This window comes from Hipposideros armiger, unplaced genomic scaffold, assembly GCF_001890085.2.
Source record: "Hipposideros armiger isolate ML-2016 unplaced genomic scaffold, ASM189008v1 scaffold_174, whole genome shotgun sequence".
Lineage (NCBI taxonomy): Eukaryota > Metazoa > Chordata > Mammalia > Chiroptera > Hipposideridae > Hipposideros > Hipposideros armiger.
In genome coordinates, this window is record NW_017731524.1 from 3,037,238 (window position 1) to 3,063,251 (window position 26,014).

The following is a 26,014-nucleotide window of genomic DNA, read 5'->3' on the forward strand; positions in this document are numbered from 1 at the left end:
CAGAAGTGTCTGGATGCTGATGGTAACCACTTTGAGCACCTCTTGTAATTGCAGAAGTCAAACGTGACTTGTATTCATCTTTTGTTGTTGGTATACATTGAGTATTACAATTTTAATACAGTTTTCCTTTCTTAAAATGTGTATACATTTTTTTGGCATCCACTGTATATATACACATATACACATGCACACACATATATGCACACACATCCCCACACACCTTATGGAGCATGCAAAGTCTAAAATATTTATTTTCTGGCCCTTTATGCAAAAGTTTACTGATCCCCCATCACAGAGTATAAAGAGTTCTTTATAATTGTGGCCTCATGGGTGGGCCACTGACTCCATACTACAGTCTAAGCTGTCAAAGGTTCTGAATCAGAATAAGCGATCAAGCATGGACAGGGGGTGATTTTTTAAAATGTCTTTCATATTTACCACTGAGACAGACTACTAGAGGGTGAGATATAGCAGCTTCAACAGGACAGTCTGACTTCAGGAAACTGCTCTACTCTTAACACTTGAACATACTGAGATTTAGATGGAGGAGAGCTGACGTCACAGGTGAGAGTTAAAGAACATGCAATTTCATACACACGTCCCCTCCCTCTAACCCTTCACCCCCTTTCTTCCAGTACACTCTTACTCCTCATTCAAATTTAGATCAAAAGTTTCTTCCTCAGTGCATCCTCCAAACCCTCCAAATTAACAAAGCTAGCTGCACCCTTCAACGCTTTCAGGACACTCTTCACAAATTTTTATTACACAATTTATTGTAATATTTTTGTTACTTTTCAAAACCAAATATGAATTCCTGATAGCCAAGCTCTCGTCTTGCTCCACTCTGCGTCCCTAGCATTCAGCGGAAAGCCCTCCCCACACTGACGGGGAATGGTTCCTGTGGCCGCCCTGACAAATGACTACGAACTTGGAGGCTAACAACACATATTATCCTCTCACAGTTCTGGAGACCAGAAGTCCAAAATCAAGTGATGGGAGGGCCCCACTCCCTCAGAAGGCTCTAGGGGGACATCCATTCCCTGCCTCTTCCCGCCTCGGTGGCTGCCAGCATCCCTTGGTGTCCCTCGTCTTGTCACTGCATCGCTCCACTCCCATCTTTCCATCTTCATGTTGCCTTCTACTCTTCTGACTCTTACAAGGATATGTGTCACTGGATTTAGGACCCACCCAGGTAATCCAGGATGATCTCAAGATCCTTCACTTAATTTCATCTACAAAGACCCTTTTTCCAAATCTGGTAATATTCGCATGTTCTAGAGATTTAGACATGGACATATTTTTTTTGAGAGCCACCCTTCAACCCACTGCATTGTGCATTCCATAAATGTGTTAATGTTTCTGGCCTTATAGCCACACGAAATAAATTTATCCTCTAGATAAACCCCAAAATAGAAGAAAAATGGGAAAAAGTAAAGCCTTTATTTCCTTCCTTTCTTTGTTAATGTCCTATTTGAAAAGCATCCATTGAGGCATAGCCAGAAATGTAAACAGCATTTTCTTGCTGAGCCCTAAGAATCACTGTACATAGTAGCCAATAACATTTCTTTACTCCTAGGGAAAAAAAGCCCAGAGTTGTAAATCCTTGCTCACAAACCTTGCTCACAAACACTCTTGATTCATATGGTAATTCTGCAAAGGACTTTATCTGGTAGGAGGTTTCAATCTCTTTAAATTCTTTATACATGGCCATGAATGCTTTATAGCATGTGTAATTTTACTTGAATCTTAGAAAGTCAAACTACTTCTTACAGGAAACTTAATGAAGAATTAAACCCTTATTTCTCAAGAATTTACCCTTTGAATCTCCTATGGATGACATGTCTGTGCCCACCCAAAATGTCTATGTTGAAGACATAAGCCCCAATGTGACTCTGTTTGGAGACAGGGCCCCTGAGGCGGTCATAAAGGAAAAGAGGTAATAAGGGTGAGCTCTAATTCAACAGTGCGCGGGCCTGAGAAGCATGGACCCCAGTGCTCGCTCACTCTCTCTGCCACGTTAGGCCGCAGCAAAAAGGCAACCACCTTCAGGCCGGGGAAAAAAGACCTCACAGGGAACTAACCTTGCTGGACCTTGATCTGGGACTTCTTGTTTCCAGAACTGTGAGAAAATAAACTTGCGGTGATTAAGCCACTCAGTCTGTGGCATTTTGTTATGGCAGCCCAAACAAACTAAGACAGGATCTAAACACAATCCCAGGCACCACTGTAAATACTCAATGAGAGTGGGTCCATTTCCATGACTGTGATTATTCCCAGTATACAGTTTAAGATTTTTATAGTAAAACTTTTCAGAACATAGTTTAACCATATGGAGATCAAGGATTGCTATGATTTTCAAAGTAGGGTTCGAAATTTGGGTAAGAATTTCAAAACTTCTTTAAGCTGTAATTACGGCTAATTTTCCTGTCCAAGGTTGGTATGATTAACTGATCAATGAACCCCTGTTAAAACAGGAACCTATAGCAAATTATTAAATAGTGCTATCAGTACAATGTATCCACAGACTCATATTCTTAAAATAAAACATCCCTAGCACCCACCATACCACAACACCAAGACAATTAAAACTCACAAAGGAGAGAGTTATGAAAAACAGCAGTGACCTTACTATACAAGAGGTAGTGAAACATCTATTTTCCCTATTCTTACCACAGAAAGCTATATCCAACCAAAGGCTTCACATCTAAAAGGGGTCCCTTCTTATTGTAGACATCAGAGATTTGTGTATTTGCCACTAAAATGTTCTGGTGTTGGTAGTATACTACAACATTGTTTTGTCAAAATTGTCTTAATTGTGCCTTTTATTCCTCATACATCAGCACTAGAAGAGCTAATGGTGGCTATAAACATGAAGCTGGGAAAGGAATATTGACCATTCGTCAAATGGCATAGTGCACTGTCTCTTCCAAATTGGTGGTGGTCACACTGGAAACAAAAGGAAATAAATATCAATTTGATAAAATTCACAGAAATGAGGAAAACTATGAAGAAGAAATGACTAAAAAAAATGTAATTAAAATAAAACATAGGCACAGTTATTATTACTTTAAATGTGACTATTATAACACAGAGGTAATAAGTTAAAAGAAAAACCTAGGTACTGAAAAAAACTACATATATTAAAAAACCAACTTAAAACAAATTAGAAAGGGAAAGTGAATGACAGAATAAGTGGATTAGTAAAGCCAGGTACTTTCAAACTCTTCCACAAAAATAAAAAATAGGAATGACAATATTAGTATCAATCTAGAACAAATTTAATTGTAAAAAAATTCAACCAAAAAAGAATAACTTAAAAAAGTCATGGAGTCATATGGACCAAACAATACACAGGTTACAAGCAAAGCTTTCAAAAATTTAACAAAGACATAAAACAATAAAACTTTCAGAACAAAACACAGGAAAAATGTTCCATGATAGTGGATTTGGCAATAATTTATTGGATATGATGACAAAATCCTAGGTAACAAAAGAAAAAAATAGGTAAATTGGACTAGAGCAAAATTAAAAACTTTTGTGTATCAAAGAACACCATCAACAGAGTGGAAAGGCAACCCACGGAATGGTAAAAAATATTTATAAATCATATCTCATATCCAGAATATACAAAGAATGACTACAACTTAACAGTAACCAAAATCCCATTAACAAAAAAAAAAAAAATTGGCCAAGGACTTGAATAGACATTTCTCCAAAGAAGATATACAAATGACTAATAAGCACAGGCAAAGGTGCTTAGCATCACTAATTATTAGGAAAATAGGAAAATGCAAATCAAAATCACAAGATGACATTTCAACACTCATTAGAATGGCTATTTTTTTAAAAATCTAAAAAATAATAAGAATTAGCCAGTATATAGAGAAACTTGAACCCTTGCGCATTGCTGGTGGGGATGCAAAACGGGGCACGTACTGTGACAAACAGTACAGCAATTCCTCAAAAAATTAAACACAGAATTACCCAAACATACAGCAATTCCATTTCCTGTTATATACTCAAAAGAATTTAAAGCAGAAACTCAAAAGATATCTGTCCACCCATGTTCATGTGGTCTATAGATACAATGTAACTTATTTAGCCTTAAAAAAATGAAGTAGCTCTTGACACCCACTGCAACATGGCTGAACTTGGAGGACATAATGCTCCGTGAAATAAGCCGGACACAAAAAGGCAACAATATGGAATTCTACTCATATGAGGTGTCTAAAATAGTCAATCTCATAGAAACAGAAAAGTAGCTTGGTAGTTGCCAGGCCATGGGGTGAGGGGAATGGCGAGTTTAATGGGTACAGAGTTTCAGTTTTGCAAGATGAAAAGTTTCTGGAGATGAAAAAGGTTCTGTGGCACAACAATGTGAATATACTTAACACTGCTGAACTATACATGTAGAAATAATTAAGATGGTAAATTTTATGTTACTTACATTTTGCAATTTTAAAATAATAAAAAATAATTTTTAAAAATTTAATGGAGACATAATAATGATTAGACTACAGAACTCAATATGCCACTTTTTGAAATAACCGAATTTAACAGAAACTATGTTAGAACATAATTTAATTTAAATCAAATCAATAAACTCAGTTTAAGAAATGAACAGAATATCACACTCCTCAACAGAGAAGATACTTTATTCAAATACCTATACAACAATGGTAAAAATAAACCATATGCTTAGATATAAAAAATCAGTCATTTAAAAATTAGGTTGATTTACAAGTTATACTCTCAAAATATAAATCACAATTGAAATGTAAATACAAAATTAAAGACCTAAACTAGTTAATACTCAGAAATTTAAAAACATATTCCTAGAAAACCTTGACTCATAATTAATTAAAGAAAACAAGGAAAAACAGAGCAGAAATAATGAAAAAATCAAAAAGCTTTTTTATTAAAAATAATAATAATAATAAAATAGCAAAGTAACTTGTGGAACATTTAAGAAAAATGAGTAAAAAATAGACAATATTAGGAATAAGAAAGAAGTTGCATGTGTGTTATGGTAGAAATGTAACTATGTATTAGAGAATAATACATGTTAACCTGAGACCACACATTTAAAGGCCTATAAAGCAAATGTGGAGATACAGAGATCATAGCTCTAGATAACAGATTGGCAGTTGCCACAGGCAGGGGTGTGGAGGTAGACAAAATGGATGAAAGTGGTCAGAAGGTACGAAGTTTCCGTTGTGATTCCTGGGCATTTAATGTACAGCATGGTGACTACAACAATGTATTGTATATTTGAAAGTTGCTAAGAGAGTAAATCTCAAAAGTTCTCACCACAAGAAAAGAAACAATTTTAACTTTGTGCCATGATGGATGCTAACTAAACTTACTGTGGTAATCCTTTTGCACTATATACATCAAATCATTATGCTGCATATCTAAAACTAATACAGTGTTATATTTCTATTATATCTCAATGAAAAATATTTTTCTAAAAAAGCAAACGGGCAATTTACCAGCCAAAACTTGAACAAAAAAAACAGCTAAAAACTTTAATGGACAAATACAGACAAGAAGTTGCAAAAAAAGTTACTTATCTACCACTGGGGGTGGGGGTGGGGGGGACAACAAAAAATATGATCCAATGGTTTACATCTGAGTATTAGCCTTTAAGGGAGAGTTCCAATTAAGCTCATGAAAAGACATGAACATTTTCTAAATTAATTTATGTATCCACCAAAATGTTTATAAAAAAATCTGATTCAACACCAAGAAAAATATTATAGACCAATCCCAATGTGACTACAAATGTAAATATCCTAAATATCATTCCACTTTATCAAACAGAAACAAGCAGTTATACAATAATAAATTATCAAAATACTACTTCAATAAGATATATGCACCTCTATGTTCACTGCAGCGTTATTCATAATAGCCAAGATATGGAAGCAACGTAAGTGCCCATCAATAGACAATTGGATAAAGAAGATGTGGTACATACATACAATGGAATATTACTCAGCCACAAAACATGAAATCTTACCATTTGCAACAATATGGATGGACCTAAAGGGTATTATGCTAAGTGAAATAAGTCAGAAAGACAAATACCATGTGACCTCACTTACATGTGGAAATCTAAACAACAACAACAAAAACCCAAAAACTAGAAACAGACTCACAGATACAGTGAACAAACTGACAGTTACCAGATGGGAAGGGCTTGAGGAGCTGGGTGAAAAAGGTGAAAGGATTAAGAAGTACAAATAGGTAGTTACAAAATAGTCATGGGGATGTAAAGTACAGCATAGGGAATATAGTCAATAATATGGTAATAACTATGCAGAGTGCCAGGTAGGTACCAGACTAATCAAGCGGATCACTTGATAAATTATATAAATGTCTAATCTATGCTGTACACTTGAAACTTAACAAATTTAAAATCCTGAAAAGCAAATGGGGAGATTCAGAGAGATTCTAGAGATAGATACCAGAGTGACAGCTGCCACAGGCAGGGGTGGGGGTGAGGATGAAATGGATGGATTATATATAAAATAATATTGAATATCAACTGTAATTTAAAATTTTTTAAGTAATAAATTATGAAAAAGCAGGATTTCTTCCCAAATGCAAGGATAGTTAAATATTAACAAATCTGCTGATACAGTGTTTTATAACAGTCAACTAAAGTAGAAAAAAAGATGACTTATCAGATGATAAAAAATAAACATAAAATTCAATTGGTATTTCCAAAAAAGGAAAAGGAAATAAATCTAAGCCCATTTAAACAGGTGCAGAAAGAAAATACTTATGTAAGATGAAGACCTAAAGAGTCATAATTTTTTTGAAACTAAAGAGTTGAATGCATAAGGCAACCAGGTGATCTAGGCTCCAATGGGTAAGAAGCCCTGTCACAGAGAAACAGGACAGCGCCCTTGGCCATGATAATGGAAGAAGAGTGAACCGTCAGGGGCGGCAGGGTGGCTCAGCGGGTAAGAGCACATGCTCTTAACAACAAGGCTGCTGGTTCAATTCCCACATGGGACGGTGGGTTGCACCACCCACAACTAGATTGAAAAACAGCAACTACACTTGGAGCTGAGCTGCTCCCTCTACAAGTAAGATTGAAGAACAACAACTTGACTTGGAGCTGATGGGTCCTGGGAAAAGCACACTGATCCCCAATAAAGTTAAAAAAAAAAAAAGTGAACAGTCATAAAAGCAGATAAGAAAGGGAAAGCAGAATGGTGGTTGCCAGAGGCTTAGGGGAGGGGAAAATGAAGAGGTGCCGTTCAATGGGTACAGAGTTTCAGTTTTGCAACATGAAAAAGTTTGCAATCTGTTGCACAACGACGTAAATATATTTGACATTACTAAACTGTAGGTTTAAAAATAATTAAGATAGTAATTTTTGTTAGGTGTTTTTTACTGCAGTAATTGTTTTTTAATTTTTAAAAACCAATAAAATTTTAACAAATTTTTAAAAGCTGAATGTGGGCTAGTAAACTCACTATATCCCAGGAAGCCCCTGATGCTAGGACACTCCACAGCCATTCACCTGCTCTGATGCAAGAGCCTCCTCCAAGTGCTAGAACAAAAGACTGGAGAAAGAACAGGACACCTAACAGAGCCTCCTGTGGAAGTGCTGACATGCAGAGAGGGTTGAGCTAACATCCCAGACTCTGTTATCAAATGAAGCAAAAGTCATCCACCACAGAGACAGGGACAGTAAATACTCCTGCTTCATCCAGGCAAAGATGGACTGCTGCAAGAGGGAGAGAAAATATCTGCTACTGGTGGGGGTGGGGGTGGGGGGGAAAGACACAGACCTTCCACCTGTCTGTCTCCCCAGGTTCAAATAATAGCAGCTGCTGGATGAGAAAGAAAAATCTCCCACACCTGACCCTTCACTGAATACTAGGTAACACTCCTCTGCTCCTGGGGTATGGCAGGAAACTCACTCAGGCCCAGAATTCTGAAGTGACACAAAAAGGAGGTTGGCCATACTGCTAGGAAACTCACTGGCATAAAAGGTTGCCACTGATACAAAGCAGAGTCTGGCTAACACAAGAAGAAGGGATAGGCCTGCTGACAAATTCTCAGTTGAGACGAAAGGACACCAGGCCTGCCTAAGACTGCAGCTGGCGTAGGAGAATTAAGACTCCACCCACTCGCCCATCCCCAAGTCCACCCAGACTGGGACAAAGACAAAAGCACAGAAAGAGGCCCCTTGTGTCACCGGAGTTGAGGGCTGAGTGAAAGCTGACTGTCACCAGGAACACTGAGAAGAAAAACTCGATGGCACTCCAAGTCTCACAGAAGTCTCAAGGTAAAAGGAATGCATTCCTGGAAAAATGTGAAGTCTCCAGTGATGTGACAGTTCAATAGCAACAGCCAATCAATAACTCAGCACATCTACTGACCATATTGATTCATCTCTCTCCTCCACAGGCACTAGCACCTTGCAGAATAAGAGGTGTTCATTTGTTAGCACAGTAATTGTCTACCTCAGTCTCTACTGTTCTTTTATATAGAATGTCATGCAGTTGATCAAAAATTACAAGACACAAAAACAAAGCAAGAAGTCACCCACTGTCAAGGGCTCAAGCTATCAACATACTCAGACTCCCAAGATGGCAGAGATGTTGAAACTATCAATTAAGAGACTTTGAAATTATTGTAGTTAAAATTTAAAAGAAGCTAAAGAAAAACAGACAACATGCATAAACAGAAATTCAGCAAAGAGGTGGAAATTTTTAAAAAGTAACATGAAACTGCTAGACCAATAACTTTATATCAAAGTTGAAGAATTCTTTAATTGAGCTTATAAAAGACTGGACACAACACAGAGAATTAGTAAACTTGAAAACAGATCAACAGAAAGTTTCAAGCTGAAAATGTAATGGGGAGGGTGGGTTGCAGAGGATCCAAGACCTCTGGGGCAATATAAAACGATTACTGTCTTATCCAAATAGTCCAGATGGAGGAAAGGAGGCAGAGAAATATTATAAACCATAATGTATATAAACTTATGAAAAATTAGGAAGAACAGTAAAGATCAAAGAAGCTGAGTGAACTCCAAGCAAGATAATCACAAATGAAAACACCTATGCATAGCATAGTCAAACTGCTGAAAACCAGTTAAAGGAAAAATCCTGAAGGCAGCCAGAGAGGAGAAACATTACATATGGAGGAAAAAGATCAGAATGCCTAAAGACCTCACTTCAGAAACTACGCAAACTAAAGGGTTATTTATTGGGTAGTTGGAAAAGTCATGACGCATGTTTGCGACAGATGGCACTAGTTCGTTTTTGGAAGTACTAGAGTCATTCACATCTATGTTATTACTATGTCATTTGACAGCTGACAGTTTTAGCTTCATTCTAAAAAAAAATGAGCAATCTGGTTGAGTTTTGGAGATTTTACAGCAAGTTGAAGGTGGAAGACCAAGCTGTGCATTTTCGCCTTATTTTACTGTTTTACTTCCATAAAGGAAAGAACATGCAACAAACTTGTGAAAAGTTGCATAAAGTTTACGGTGACAATGCTCTACAAGAACGTCAGTGCCAACAATGGTTCACAAAATTCCGTGCTGGTGATTTTGATCTCAACGATGCTCCTCGGTCAGGGAGGCCCACCGAGGTTGATGACGACAAAATAAAGGCATTGATTGAGTCAAACCCACATTACGCAACATGAGAGATTGCAGAAACATTGAACATCCATCATTCAAGCATTCATGACCACCTGAAGAAGCTGGGATACGTAAGCAAGCTCGATATTTGGGTTCTGCAAGAACTCAAAGAAGTTCATTTGATGGCGCGTATCAACATCTGCAATATACTCATTAAACATGAGGAAAACGATCCTATTTTATCACCTGATAACTGGTGATGAGAAGTGGATTGTTTACAACAATGTGGTGCGCAAATGGTCTTGGTCCCGACGTGATGATTCGCCTCAAATGACATCGAAAGCAGACATTCATCAGACAAAAGTTATGCTCTCAGTGTGGTGAGATTTTAAAGGTGTTGTGTTTTTTGAGCTCCTACCAAGTAACCAATCAATTCGAATGTGTACGGTCGGCAACTGGACAGTTGGAATGAATCCATCATCCAGAAATGTCCAGAGCTTGTTATATGTAAAGGAGTTGTGTTCCATCGCAACAACCCGAGACCACACACAGGTTTGATCACCCGTCAAAAATTATTGGAGCTTGATGGGATGTGTTGCCACACCCACCATACTCACCTGACCTTGAGCCATCAGACTTCTATTTGTTTCGCTCTCTTCAAAACTCCATGCATGGAGTAATGTTCAATTCAGATGAGGCTGTAAATCAGCACTTTGTTCAGTTTTTCGCAAATAAAGACAGGTCCTTCTATGAACGAGGAATTATGAATCTCACTGAAAGATGACAAAAGGTTATCGAACAAAACGGGCAACATATCATTGATTGATCTTTGTTCTTTATATAAATAAGTGACCTTTGAAAAACACAGACAAAATACATCATGACTTTTCCGACAACCCAATAGCAACATCTTTAAATGGGGAGAAAACTGTCAACCTAGGATTCAAAACTCAGATTTCAGAAACAAAGGCAAGTAGACTTTTCCAGACAAGCAAAAGCTGAGTCAAGTCACTGCCAGCAGACCTGCACTACAGGAAATATCACAGACATTTCTTTAGGCAAAAGTAATATGATACTAGATAGAAATTTAGAACAGGGAAATAAAGAACCCTGGAACTAGAAAAAACATCAATATGTACAGAAAAAACTTCTTTTCTGATTTGTAATCCCTATTAAGGGTAATTGACTCTTTAAAGCAAAAACCGTAACTGGGAAATGTATGGTTTATAACATGTGTATGTAAAATATATTAGGAAAACAACAAACATTGGGAGAGGAAAAGCAGCATTATACTGTTTTAAGATTCTGACATCAAAAAGAATGTGGTATAATGTCATTTGAAGACAGACTGTAAAAAGTTAATGATGTATATTGTAAACCCTAGAGCAGCAGTTCTCAACCTTCCTAATGCCGCGACCCCTTAATACAGTTCCTCATGTTGTGGTGACCCCCCAACCATAAAATTATTTTTGCTGCTACTCTATAACTGTAATTTTGCTACTGTTATGAAATGTAATGTAAATATCTTTTTGTTTTCCGATGGTCTTAGGCGACCCCTGTGAAAGGGTTGTTCGACCCCCAAAAAGGTCACGACCCACAGGTTGAGAACTGCTGCCCTACAGTAACCACTAAAAATATGAAACAAAGATATGTAATTAAGAAGCCAACAGTGGATATAAAATTAAATACCGAAAAATAATCAGATCCAAAGAGGGTAAGTGATGGAAAAATAACAGCAAAGAATATGTGAGACAAATAGAAAACAAATAGCAAATTAGTAGTTAGAAATGCAATAATATAAATATATTTAAATGATCAAATCATTCCAAATAAAAGTTGGAGATAATAAGATTGGATTATAAAAGTAACACCCAATTATATGCTGTCTATAAGGGAAAAAGAGGGAAATATTCTTTTGATAAAGGAAGTCAATTCATCAAGAAAACATGACAATCCTAAATGAGTATGTACCTAAAAACAAGGAACTTCAAAATATATAAAGTAAAAACTAATAGACCTGAAAAGAGAATTAGACTAATTCACAATTGTATTTAAACACTTAAACCCTCATCTCCAAATGACAGAACAAGAAGACAAAATAATTACTTAACAACATAGATGACCAGAAGAACATTATTAACCAATTTGGCTAACTGACATTTATAGAAAATAGTCCTAATTGACATTTGTAGCAGGCTCCACCCACCAATGGCAGAATACAGTGTTTTTAATTGTATATGTAACATTCATTACTATAGACCAGATTCTGAGCAATAAAACAAATCTCAGCAAATTTTTTAACAATCAAAATCATACATCCTCTGAAAACCATGGAATTAAATTAGAAACCAATATAAGAAATATATATGCAAAATTCCCAAGTATTTGAATATTAACATAATTCTAAACAATCCAAGGTCAAAGAAATCACAATGGATTAGAATATATTTTTAACCGAATAAAAAATTAACAAAGCAGGGCCGGCCGGGTGAGTCGTTGGTTGGGAGTTAATTTGGGAGCGCGAGCTCTGAGCGGCAGGGCCGCCGGTTCGGATCCCACATGAGGGCCATTGGTGCTGCGCCCTCTACAGCTAAGATGGTGAACAACAGCTCAACCTGGAGCTGGGCTGCTGTGAGTAGCCAGAGATGGCATAGGCTGCAGTGGGGCTGCAGTGGGCTGTTCTAAGCTACTGAGAGGCCGGCAGCCGGCGTGAGCTGCCAAGAGCTGCCCTAAGCGGCCATCCAATAGCCGGCAACCAACCGACCTGCCTCACCCAGGAACAGCGCAAAGATAATACTAACAGGGCCAGTGAAGCAACGTCCTCCACAACTAGACTGAAGAACAAAAGGACAGCAACTTGTCTGTTCCCCTTCCCTTGATGCCCCATGCTGTTCCCTCCCCCCAATTCCCCAATAAAATCTTTAAAAAAAAAAAATTAACAGAGCAGCGCTCAAAGTAAATTTATAGTAAAAAAATCACACCCTTACATAAGAAAAGAAAGGTCTCAAATCAATGCTCTAAGCTACCATCTTAAGAAACTAGAACAAATTAAACCTGTAACAAGCAGAAGGAAGGTAATAAAGATAAGGATTTAATGAATTAGAAAAAAGTAAAATATTTTCTCAACAGATATAAGAGAAAAGAAATTAATGAAACCAAAGCTGGCTCATTCAAAATATCAACAAAGTTGATAAACCTTTAACCACACTAATCAAGAAAAAAACAGAGAAGTTTCAAGTCACCAATATCAGAAATAGTTATCAGTGAAGAGCCTACAAACATTAAAAGAACAGGGGAATATGAACAATTTTATTCCAATAAATTTTATAACGTAGATGAAAAAGTAAAATTCTTTCAAAAACACAAACTAAGAAGGTTCATTCAAAAATGAATATATAATCTGAATAGCCCTATGTGTATTAAATAAGTTGAATTTATAGTTTAAAACCTTCCTACAAAAACAAACAAACAAACAAACAAAAAAGCTGCAAACACATATGTATTGTCTGGTGAATTCCTCCACACTTCTAAAGAAGAAATAATATCAATTCTACACGAAGTATTCCAAAAAACATAAGAGCATATAACATTTCCCAAGTCACGTCAGCAGGCTAGGAATACCCTGGAAGTAAAATCAGATAAAGATAGTACAAGAATAAAAACTACATGCTACTCTCCCCCATGAACATAGATTAAAAAAAAAAAGAAAACTCTTAACAAAGTATTAGACAATCGAATACAGCTATACATAATAATACATCAAGACCAAGTAGACTTATACAAGCAATGGAAGTCTGATACAACATTTAAAAATCAAGCAATGTAATTAATTCATTATATCAATGGACTAAAAAAAAAAAAATCTTATCTCAATAGATATAAAATAGCCAAAAACCTACAAAGTACTTAGAACTAAGTTAAAGATGAAACAACCACTACAAATAAAGTATTAAAAATTTTTTGAGATATAAAAAATAAGATGAGCAAATACAAAGATACCTACATACTTGAATTGGGATGGTATAATACACTAAAAATAACATTAAAATGTTAATTGTCCATAGATTATACATAACTTAATGCAATTCCAATTAAAATCACAAGAGGGTTTCTGTGCATTTTTTGCTCAGGGAAGGTGAGATGATGGATAGACTATTCATTAAATTTGAACTTTAGTTACACGTCTAAAAATATCTAGGAAAAGTATTTGAAAAAGAAAAAAATCTGTTACTATCATAGGATATATGAGAATACAAAATATGACAGTTGTAGAATTTATATTTACTGAGAAAATGATCTATTACCTTAAAAATGGTGCTGATACAATGGACCAGCTATGTATCTGAAAGTTAAGTAAGTAAAAGTGGACCCCTCTCTTATACCACACACAACTAAAAATTCCAAATGGACCAAAGATAGGACCAAAGTGGAAACAAAAATTAAATCTAAGTGTAGGAGATTATGTCTTTTTTGTCAATGAACAAAACCTGTAAAAAAGACAGAGAGATAGACCAAGCAAAGAGAAAGAAGCAATTATATAACAAATTAAAAATATTAAAATCAAAAGGTAGTTCTTGAACAGATTAAAGATTAGTTTTGGAAAAAAACTATTGCAATGAGATGTCAAAAAAATAATAATAGCCGTATTATATAAAAAAACTCCCATAAAAGGACAACCACCAAATAGAAAAGTGGACAAAGAATATGACAGAGCAGTTCTTAGAAGAACAATTCCAATTAACCTACAAACACAGGAAAAAGAGATGTTCAAGGTCACCAGCAATTGGGAAATACTAAATCAAAGTAACAATAAGGTACCACCACACAACAATCAAGACTGGAAAAGTGTCAACTATTGCTGATGGAACTTCAGGGAAAAGGTTATTGCCTAAAACTGCTGGTAAACATGAACTGTTATAGCCTTTTTTATTTTTTTAAAGCAATGTGGCAACATTTTGATACAGTTATCCCACCCTGGGAATTTATCTCACAGGTCATCTCAGAGTATGGATATAAAAATACTTATGACAGTATCAGTTTTAGTAGCAAAAATTGGAAACAAAGTATTATTACCCATCAATAAATTAATGGTCAGACTATGAAATAACCATACTTTGAAATACTACGCAACAGTTTCTTGTTTGTTTGATTTTAAATGTTTTATTGCTGCAACAGCTGGGTGGAAGAATTTCCCTTCGGCAGAACTGAATGAAAAAGAAAAAGCTGAAAATAGTTTCCAATAAAGTAATCCCATTTTTGTAAGCAGTGATAAAAAAACAAAACAACTGGTATGCATGTGTGTTAATAACACTTCTCATATGAAGAAAATTATAAAAGAATACATAGCAGTTCTGATCATTTGGATTAAGGGGGAATAGAATGCTATTGTTTGCTAGAGGAAGACGGGGAGCTAAGTAAAAAAGAGAGAAGAGTTCACTGAAAAATGGAAGTTTAAATTCTCCATGCCCATGTACCTACTTTCATCAGAGAGATGCATTTGCAAATATTATCCAATAAGTGAGTTTCTGCAAAATAAAGTTTATTTCCTGCAGATAGTAAATTGTGGTCCTTTGAAAAACTAAGGCATAAAAATAGTAAATTCACATTTAAATATCATAAATAGGTCTGTCCTTCTAGTTCTTAGATGGGATGCTGCCCCATTCAGGAATGGTTCAATAAAGTCAATTAGATCTTCAAAAAAAAAATAAATACCTAGCTTTGAGTTGGTCATAAACAGTAAAAAAGAATACGCCTTTAAAATGTATCATACATATATATTCTAAGTACAATAAATGTGCAATATACAATTTTTGAAAGAAAAAAATTTAGAAAATCACATGCTTACATGGAAGAAGCTTTTCTGATAAGATTTAAGAGTACATAAAAGAGACTAAAACATAAATCTAAACATATCTAGGCTATTATTTTTCGGTACCTAAAGATCTAAATGAAGAAAGTAAACTAAACCAGAATACACTAGTATAGCCTTCCTTCGGGCTTAACTGTGGTGCCTCTTCTGTGATCTGCCTAGACCTTAGGACAAAGCCCATGCTTTATTTATAATACCTTTGTATTCTTTCAATTTAGCACAAGCCCTGGAACACAGTAAGAAATGAACCATATCCCTGATTTTCCTAAAAGAGGAAAAAAATTACATGCCTCTAATGGTACAGTCTCTTCTAGGGCTGATTAGGTTGGTATCTCCAGGCTGATATACATGTTTTTTTGTGGGGTTTTTTTTTAAATGCCCTTTTAAAGTGCACTTGGAGATAAGAATTCATCCAATATTCACTGAATATGAGCTAGACACTATATCCAGGGTGGCACCTCTTTTGTGCAATGTGAACTTTCAAAATTTTGGCTTACTAAGACTAAGTAAACCTAACCTTTTAGGAAGAGAACAGTGGAATGAGATAGAAAAAAAAATTCATTGGTGTTGGAAATCAAGGTTCTAGTTCTGACTTGGCCACCTTCACCTGCCTTTATTATCCTCATCGATAAAATGTAACATGTCCAATTTGCCTTACAGGACTGTCAAGATGAAACTAAAACCACTCTGTAAACCACCAAGCACTAAGCAATATTTTGCTAGGCCACACTTAAGTATTCTAAACTGTCTTAATTACCAGGCTATTTATAAATAAAACACAACTGCTTCGGCCTAGAGACTTGGTATAGTCCCCAATACACTCAATAGAGTATACAATAAGAATTCCATCAATGCGCTTTACAGACTCGCCAAGAGTTCATTTCTTCCTTGTTATACAATCTCTCCAAATGAAATATTTTGTGTTTGCTTAAGTATCCTATATTTACACCTAAAGGAGAAAAGCTAATGCACATTCCAGAGGACGTCATTCCTTAAATATCCAACCACTATAATATACAGCTTCTTTCTAAATACTCCTTCAAGCAACACCTCTGATAAACTACAATCGACTCTGACCTTCTGTAAAACTGATCAGTTTTCAAGTTTTTCCTTCCATTATTCTTCTGTTTAAAAAGAAAAGAACTCTTATAATTCAAAGAATTTTAGTGGTGGGTAAATTCCCATCATTTATAAATACAATATCATCCATCTAATCTCTTCAGCAATACGTCAAAAATTTCATTAGATATCATCACATAAAGTGTATTTGTAAAACTTTATTAATCAATCACTATTATTTTCGCTTTTCCCAAATAAACCTTCCCTAAACTTGTAACACACTGCATGCCTTACTGACCAAGTACATCCCAGGATCTATTTTTGGAAAGAAAAATTTGTGTGTGATATGGCAAATGATATTTTATCAAAACACCATAAAGCCATCAGCTCTAAAAGATAAAACAGAAAAGGAGGTGTGACATCACCACAACTGCCAAAATACCTTTTTAATTTGCTTTCTTCCTCTTGTAAAAAGTAAACTTTTTCTATGAAGGAATTTTGCCACATATCCACTAAAACCGTGAAACCTTTGGTCTTTCGTACAGAAGCAATGCTTTTCCTATGCATTTTATTTAAGCAACTTATAACTTGGTCCATTTATCACAAATTACTTTGCATTACACAATTTTCTACATAAGTCTTGTCTCCTCTACTTGATTTTCAGCTCATGAATGATGACGTCCTACCCATTTTCGTATATGACCAGATACATGGTACGAGCTAAGTATTAATCAAATGGATAAGCAGGCATTTTTATAGAAATGTTTTATATTATTTTCATTATGCCCCTGACTTTAACAGCTTTATCAAATAGCAGAATGCCTACTGGCCAGAATTTGCTTGTCTCCTATTACCACTATGGTGCATCCTATAGTAACTGCCTTCTCAAATTTTTTGGATTACGTCACATAATTTATTGTAATACATGTATCAGCAAATACAGAACTGGCTTCTGTATGGATGTAAAAACTCTAGTCAATGTGTTCTAGCATTTTTGTAGTATGTCAATATAATCGATAAATAATACAACCTGTAAACATATTTATTTGTGTAATACTCCCTTTTTTTTTTTGTTCTACCCTATAATAAGACTATTTAAAGCTGGAAGGAGGTAAGAGTAACACAGCTGGAAGTTCAAAGGCTTTCTCACATTCAAGTCTCTGCTTTAAAGCTAACTGGCTAATGACCATAATGGCATTAGTAAGGTGAACATAAGTTTCCACATCTATAACATGGAAACCATGATATCATGCATATGTGCACAATAAAAGCAATTTAATAAATAAGAGGGACTCTACACACACACACACACACACACACACGGATATATGTGTGTGGATATATATAAAATTCACTCCTGAAAACTTATTCAAGGAACCAGGTTTACGTTTTCAAGGAGACCCATTCCCAGAGACATGAAAAATGACAAAATCTGCAATTACACACAATCTGTTAAATACTGTCACTAAAAACAAATGTATAGCCTTTTCGTATGTTGTGCAATCTTATTGTTTTTCACAAGTTACAAGTTACCAGCTTAACTCCATTAAGCATTTTGAATAAAGATTCACCACTTTTCAGCACACCGAATAATTTCTTTGTTTCAACTGTAAATCAAGATAATATACTGTTTCTCAAAACTAAAAGCAGCACTTTCATTTTCCCTTTCTTCTGTTGATTTTGTTAAAGAAAGACAAAAAGCAGTAAAATTTTCAAATATATTTTTCAAAAGTGGCCAAGTCATGAGGGGGGCAGTGTTACTTGGTGGTGAGCACCATCCCACAATAGCTAAAAACCTGCATTCATGGACTTAAGTTCAGAAGTCAAGGCTCAGTGTGTTAAAGGTACATTAGGGGTCTCAACATATAATATTCAAAGTCTCAATTATTTGAAAATCAACTATACATACTGTTTACTAAAGAGTACATATAAATAAGCTAACACGTGAACAGTGCCTAACTTCTGTATTATAGTAGCTGTACAATAAAGAGTAGCTATTTTATGCTGTTGCTACTATTCATTCTGAATTGCAGCTTTTAAAAGAGGCATCAATGAAGCACTGAGTATGTACACATTTTTATATACTGGATGCTTGATGGGTATTACCACAATGTGAATCCTCGAAAAATTTCTGCAATGTTGGCATTATTTGTTCTTGTTTTTTCTTCTATTTACCAATGAGTAAAGTGAGGCTTGGAGAATTGACTTACCCAGTTAGACAGCTAAACATGGGTTAGTGTGAGGTTTCAAATCCAGTGCTATCTTACTCCACTATAAGGCTTGATTTTGCAAGATGAAAAAAAAAAAAATTCAGGAAAATGTAGTGAATTGGGGAATGGCTAATATATAGTATATATAGCTAGAGGTGAAAAAGACTTAGGTAGGACATGACCATGATACTCAAAGGATTGCCATACGGACTGCACTCCTGAATTTGTTCTTTCAATAAGTATTTTAGCACTACATAACCAGTCAGTATAGTAAGCACTGTGTTAGAAGCCAGAGAAGTAACTATAAAGATGCATTTCCTGCTCTCAAGGATCTTATTATTGGGAGGGGACAAGGCAAATCAAGAAGCAATTTACACCAGAAGGAATATCATGTGCTATGGAGCCACAGAATAGAGACTGGAACCTGGCATCGTCCTAAAGCAAGAGATGGTGAATAAGACACAAGGAAAGTGGTGTTTACAGTGACTGTTGCAACATGCACAAGAAAGAGTTAGGCAAGGTGTATGTATGACACGAAGAGACTCTAACATGGGTTACATCGATGAGCTGATTTAAGTTTGTTCTTTGCTCTTGCAAGAATAGTGTTTACACAGAGTGTGAAAAAAAATATTTTTTGTTTCTTAACTGGAGAAAACATAGCTAAGGAGAAGTTATGAAATTAATATTGTTCGACATTTTCTCAAATTTTAGTAAAATCTGAGAATTATACATGGCAGAAAATGTGTGCATATAAATAAAATGTATTCAATGTAATCTTGCAAATACCCATTTAAGGTCTCCATCACCTACTTTTCTTTATTGTGCATGTGTTGTGTTGCAAACAATGTTTGAGCCTAACCAAGAGACTCTAAGCCATAAATCAGACATACGTTAATCAACAGAATCTTGGCTTAACTAGGGATTTGCAGTTCAATAGACTGTTCTAAATTGTAGTACAACAGCACAAATTTAATGATTCTATTTCAAAAAAAAAAAAAATAAGGGTATTTTTAATGACCAGTTCACAGAAGTTTCACTTGACTCATTAAAGAAGTAGCCTAGAGGTTTACAATCTCTAAATAATCAGTTTCTTTTTTGTTTTCTTTTAAAAATAATCATTGTTGATCTTTATTTTCTGTCAATGATCATGGGAACTGTATTTTCGTGTATTTTTCTTTGCAAAGGCTCAGATACTTCACCAGCATTATATGTTGGTAGCAACTTTTATACCAACCACATAGAAACTTTTTAAGAGTGACTTTCTCAAGGTCATAGAGCAAATCTCTGGTAAGACAGGAATGGAATTCATGACCTTTGACAGCCAAAAGCTTTCTACCCACACTCGGAAATTCCTTCTTCATAAGTGTAATTTATATGCTCACTTTGAGAGGTTGAAGAGTTCATCCCTTTTAGGGCAGGGACTAGGGAGGGGGGCAGGGGGGGGGTTTTTCTGTCCAATCGGTTGCCACACCCGTAATTTACAGTTTTACAAAGCGATTTCCCCCACATTATCTCAGTTTACCCACACCACAGCCCTGTAAACTACATATTATTCTTCCCATTTTACAGGCTAGGAGAAGTTAAGAAATTTGACCCAGGCCACCCCCAAGTTCGTAAGAAGAGTACTGACTCAAATGCCGATACTTCTGCCCTTTAAATCACTCCTGATTCCAGGATGCATAATCTTTGCAGACACCTAATTATAAAATGCATGTTATGTTCTTTACAGTCATTTCATTTTTTTACAGTAATCCATCTTGGTTGCCATTTAGGTTTATTGGTTTGTTTTCTTTGGGGCAGTGCTGTTTTCAAGTTTTGTTATGAGTTTGCTTGTTAACCTCAAAAATAAAGCAAGACTAGTATTACTAAACCAAATATGAAAAAAGAGTCCGTGTGTTTTTTCCCCTTTTTATACAAGTGTGAGGGGGTGTCTTTTTACTATTAATTTTTTTGGTCAGAATGTATATGGTGAGGGGGGTACATAGCAATATATATAAATACTATAAAAACACATCAGTATTATATAGGTATGTATGCATGCATACACATATACATACATAAAACAGTGAATATTTGTGTGTATATGTGTGTATATAGTATGTACATATGCACCACACTACAAATTATTGTGAAAAAACATATACAGCAGTTTCCCTTTATCAATGGTTTTGACCTCCAAAGTTTCGGTACTGAAGGTCAACCACCATCCGAAAACATTACATGGACCATTCCAGGAATAAACAATTCATGTTTTAAATTGCGCGCGGTTCTGAATAACGTAATGAAATCTCATGAAATCCAGTTCCGTAATCCCGCCCAGGACTCGACTCATCCCTTAAATCCAGTGTATCCATACTGTACATGTCCCCCTGTTCGTCACTGAGTAGGCTTCTTGGTTATTGGATCCACTGTCCCCGTATCACAGGACTAGTGTCAAAGAAACCCTTATTTTTTACTAATGGCCCCATAGCACAAGAGCAGTGTTGCTGGAAACTCGGATATGCCAAAGAGAAGCCACCAAGTGCTCCTTAAAAGTGAAGAGATATGCATGTACAGGAAAACAAACACATGCTATGTACAGTGTTCCGGACGATCCATTGTTTCAGGTATCCACTGGGGTCCTGGAACATATCCCAGCAGATCAGGGGGGACTACTGTACACTGATAAGCATGATGAATGGCAGCACTTGGAACACAATTCCTGGGTGTCTACGCCAGCAACCAGTAATAGTGGCAGCTTCTACAGACTCTGATGGGGGCAGGAAAACTATCCCAAGGCACTCCCATTTTTTTCCTTCTCACCTTCGCTAAAACAATACAGCAGCGATGAAGGCTTTCTGCTGGTCCATCTGTACCTAAATAGCAATGCTGTTTGGACTAGTCCAATTATCACACTACGAAATATTTTTAAACATACACCAAGAAATTAGTAACCAAATAAAAGTTCAACTTTAAGTGGAAAAACAAAGACAGGAAGAAAGACCATACCACAGCAAAATTCTTTGAGTGACTATCCTGTAATCTACTGCCAGACCAAAACAAATTTTTATGGGAGTAATATGACTACTCAAGTAGCCACTTTTGTGACAATAAACACCCAAAACCAAAAAATCCTTTTGTAACATAATTACTGAGAATATATAGAGAAAGTAACCATTTAATCCACAGCATGTGTTCTTGACCACAGAACTCCAAAGCTGACATCACATGGGGTGTGGCTGGTCTAAGCCCTGAAAATGAATTCTGGCCAGCTGAAGTCACACAGTCCTCTGGACAGGCTGGGGACCTAGGAACCAAGCAGGTCCCATACAGCCTAAGGCTGCTGACCTTCTGGGCACGGGGCAAGGCCCATCTGTTTACGTGCATTTTGATTTGGGGAGCAGTGGTTATGGTGGATGAGTTAAAGCTGTGGTTACAGGGTGTCGCCAGTATTTAATTTTAATATTTCTACCCTTACATTTTGTACTTACTTAAGACTGAAAGTGGTGCATAACTTGCAGGCTGAAAAACATATGAATATGAATTTTAAAATGGAAAATAAGCAAACATTAGGCAAAAATCTAGATATTTCCACTCTAGTATCATATGGTATTTTCCAAACATAAATGATAGAGGTAAGCAACTGAAATCTATTTTAGGAATTATTTACAAAAATGAAAGCTGTTTTCTAAAAGAAAAAGATAACCATGGTGCCCCTTCTGAATGAAACTATTTTGGGATGTTTAGCTCTTGCTCATTAATCAGTATGGAAGCAAAAATTGGGAAACATAGTTATCTAAAAAAGTAAATAACGTTTCAAATGAGTTGGTTCCATTTCTAATTTTGTAGAATACAATTATTTTATATTAATACACAAAGCATCTACATCTAGATTTATGAATGTGACACTCTGAAACTGTTTCACAATATACAGAAAACAAACCATCTGACACCCCCATTTTAATGAGTATTCTAATGTTAATGCGCATAAACATGAAATTCCACATTTTCCATTTTGTACGATGGTGAAAATGTCCAGGACTTTTATATATTCAACTACTTAACACTATCACTTCACTGATAAGCTTACTCAATACTAGATTAACCAACACTGGCTTGAGTTCAAAATGCCCTCAGTATAGGCCTAGAGCCCTCGGCACTTTCACATCTTTGCAGATATTAAAAAAAAAAAAAATCCCCCCTATATTTAAGACCAAAGTATTTCATTAAGTCGGTAACAGCCTGCTTCATGATACAACATCTGACATTCACTCTTGGTCTGTGGAAGCCCGTGTTTCCCTTTCACGGAAGGCCGGGAAGTAATCCCCGAGGAACACATATATTTTTAAATGGCCAGAACACTATCACCATTACATGTCTGATGCGTGCTCTTAGGAATGACCATGAAGCATCCTGATTTGTTTTTCCCTTGGCCAGGGGAGAGGGAGCACACCAGTGTTTGCAGTCCGTTCCCTTTCTGTACACACATAGGCTGCAGCTGTAGTAAACAACCACCAGCCAAGAGTTGCTAAGGTCAAGGTCTCAAATGCTATACCAGAACCAGTTTTCTCCCAAATGACATTCAGTTGTTGAAAGGGAACTTTCTGGAGAAAAAAATATTAAGCGCTCATTAGCACAAACATTTCCATTCAATAGATAGTAGTACAAAGCATTCCAAAATAAAGTTTAGCTGACGAAAGTTTCTTTTAAAACTGTAGTAATAAATTAAGTAATAAATAACTGAAGCACTTCAAAAATAAACAGAAACACCCTCAAGAATGTTTTGTTTATTGGACGCAGCTATATTAGTTACACAGTTTTAGTTCATAAAGTGTGAAAATTTTATGTGAAAACATTCCAAATTTTACCATGTTAAGTATATTGCATAAGAGTTCTGGTTTAGAAGATAGAATAAACCTTTCCTAAATACATTACAAATTTCTGCCAATTCTTGTATGCTCAAATTACTCTCTCCCCAACTCAAAGCAGCTTAATATACTCCAGGTAGTCTCCAGATTGACCAGGCTGCAGCGATAAAGATATAACTTATGCAACTGAAAGGTTTGTCCTTCAACATCCTATTTCTACTAAGCTTCTCCAGTTCAACATTTCTAGCCTAAAAGTATATGACTTTATCATAACCAATTTCTATGTGGTTTTTTCAAAATGCAAACAACATTTGAATGAGGTCTGCAAATAGCACAATCAGGCTTGGGGGCAGGGGGATACTGTTTTTATTAAATGTCAATTGCAAAGAGCAATTCTTATAAGACGGTATACACCCACTCTTCAAAGCGACCACTCCCATCCCCATCACAAGCTGCTGCCTGTAAAAAGCTAGCAAATTTATTTCAAAAAGTATTTCCTTCTCTAAACAAGTCTATCCTCCAGTAAGAAAAGGGCAAGGAGAAGGCTAGGTGGGGTTGCACAATGACGTGCATTTGATTGGCAGATGTCTGCCGAAGCCACTAGATGCACAAGCACTAAATGTAAATAGAGCTGCTCATCTCCCTGGTGTTACAGGGAAACTGACAGAATATTAAAGCTGATTCAAAATAAAACATCCGAGTGCTCCGCCGAGAATTCTATTAGCCAGTGGAATTGCTTAAAACAATCCATATAGAACCATACTTACACCATCCGTACAGTTAAATTAGAGATCTGACAATATTAACCACAAAAACTGTTTATCCAGATTACACATTCCGTTGCACTAATACCCTTTAATTCAATATGGTCAGCTTTTATCAGCTGAATTAAGGCTATTACTATTAAAGTATGCAAAACTCGAAGCGCAGGGTGAAGAGGGTTGGGAAGCTTGCAGGGCATATAACAAAGGAATTGGACTTTTTCCTCGCCTTTGCCTCAAACACGCTTGGAAACAGAACTGTTGAGTGCACCCCACCCTTTTCCCCAAAGATAAAAGTTTTCAAAGTTCTAATAGGCAGTTCTGTACCCAACAAAAGCAGGGCTGATTCTCCCCGTAGGGGAGCATCTAACAAGTACACCAACTCAAGTCGCGGAGGTCAAGTCCGAGTCCTCGAAGCCAGCTCCTAAGGCGAGAAGTAGCTCCCAGGCCGGCTAGGCGGGCTTCCCGGCCAGGGTGGACGTGCAAAGTTGCCCCTTGTCAACTCTGGCCGGGTCCCCCGTAATTGAAAATAACAGCCACAGGGCAGCCTCTGGCTACTTCCATGGACAAGGCACTGTGGCAAGTGACAGTTACACATCATTACGACCAGAGACAATAATGAATGTAGCACCAGGACCACTATTCATGCCAGCAGTGTCATCTCCGCCTTAACCCCTTCCCCTCCACTCTCTCCAGCGCACACCCACAGCTCGCAGAGACCCGGTGCTGCAGCTATTGACCGAACTCTCGCTCTATTCCAGGGGCAAACTATTTCCACAAGCCGCACCCCCCCACACACCCCATTTCAGCCCTGGTGTTTTATTTCTCATCCTTGGCAACTGTCTGGCAAACATTGCAACCAACAATTAAATTAGGGGTAGAAAAACATTTGCTTAATTCACGTTACTTGGTTAAGTTCTTTTTAAAAATAATGGTGGGGGGTTGGGGGGGGTGGGAGGCTCTGTCTTTCTTCTCCACGAATCCGACGGACGATACTTGCTTTGCAATAGCATCGCCCTCCCTCGGCCCCCTCCCGCTTCCCAACACTTTCCCCCTTTAAGAATACAGACCAACCAAAATGATTTAACTTGAGCAGATGACAGAAGGAAAATAAAACATGTTAAGAGAATACGGTCTGATTTGGGACGGCAAAAAAAAAAGAGGAGGGGGTTGTTTATTTTGATAAGAAACGGAATCGGCACAGACCTGAACAGAAGCTGCAGAGCAGGAGAAATTGTTTTCTTTCCCTCACAGAGTCCCCCTCTCTCTCTCCCTTTCTCTCTCACACACGCGCGCGCACACACACTCACTCTCGCACACACACGGCGTCACCCGCGCTCACTCACACGCACACTCGCACACGCACAGGCAGAGCCTCTCAGCTGCTCTCTGCAGTTCTCAGGAAATGAATGGGGGGCAACCCAGGGAACTGTTGTACTTGCAAATGACTTACCCGGATCACATGATGCGCTAAATGTAGGGTGGGCCGGTGGGTGGAGGCTGCCGAGACGCGAGCCCGGGTCTAGCGTGGGGAGCCTCGCCAGGCCCGCATCGAATTACCCCGGGGCCCAGCCGAGGGGGTAGCAAGACGCCGCTTCTCCTCCCTTGCAGCCCGCAGCTCAGGAAACCGGAGAGGCGCGGGGGGTGGGGTGGGG

The 26,014-nt window shown here is 36.9% G+C and overlaps 1 protein-coding gene across 6 annotated transcripts in view; it reads right to left on the reverse strand.

Annotated features, from left to right (window-relative positions):
* The window catches only part of KLF12 (KLF transcription factor 12), a 529,300-nt gene that overhangs the window by 390,926 nt on the left and 112,360 nt on the right, over nt 1-26,014 (reverse strand). The window contains exons 1-2 of one of the 6 annotated variants that reach the window (XM_019652140.1): nt 25,813-26,001; nt 22,222-22,252 (exon numbers count right to left, since the gene is read on the reverse strand). The exons of 1 other annotated variant lie outside the window; for it this stretch is intronic. The gene's annotated coding sequence lies outside the window, so the exon portion shown is untranslated. Of the gene's footprint in view, nt 1-22,221; nt 22,253-25,565; nt 25,772-25,812 lie in introns of those variants that run through there. 4 more of the 6 variants (XM_019652137.1, XM_019652138.1, XM_019652144.1 and 1 more) reach the window with 4 other exon arrangements.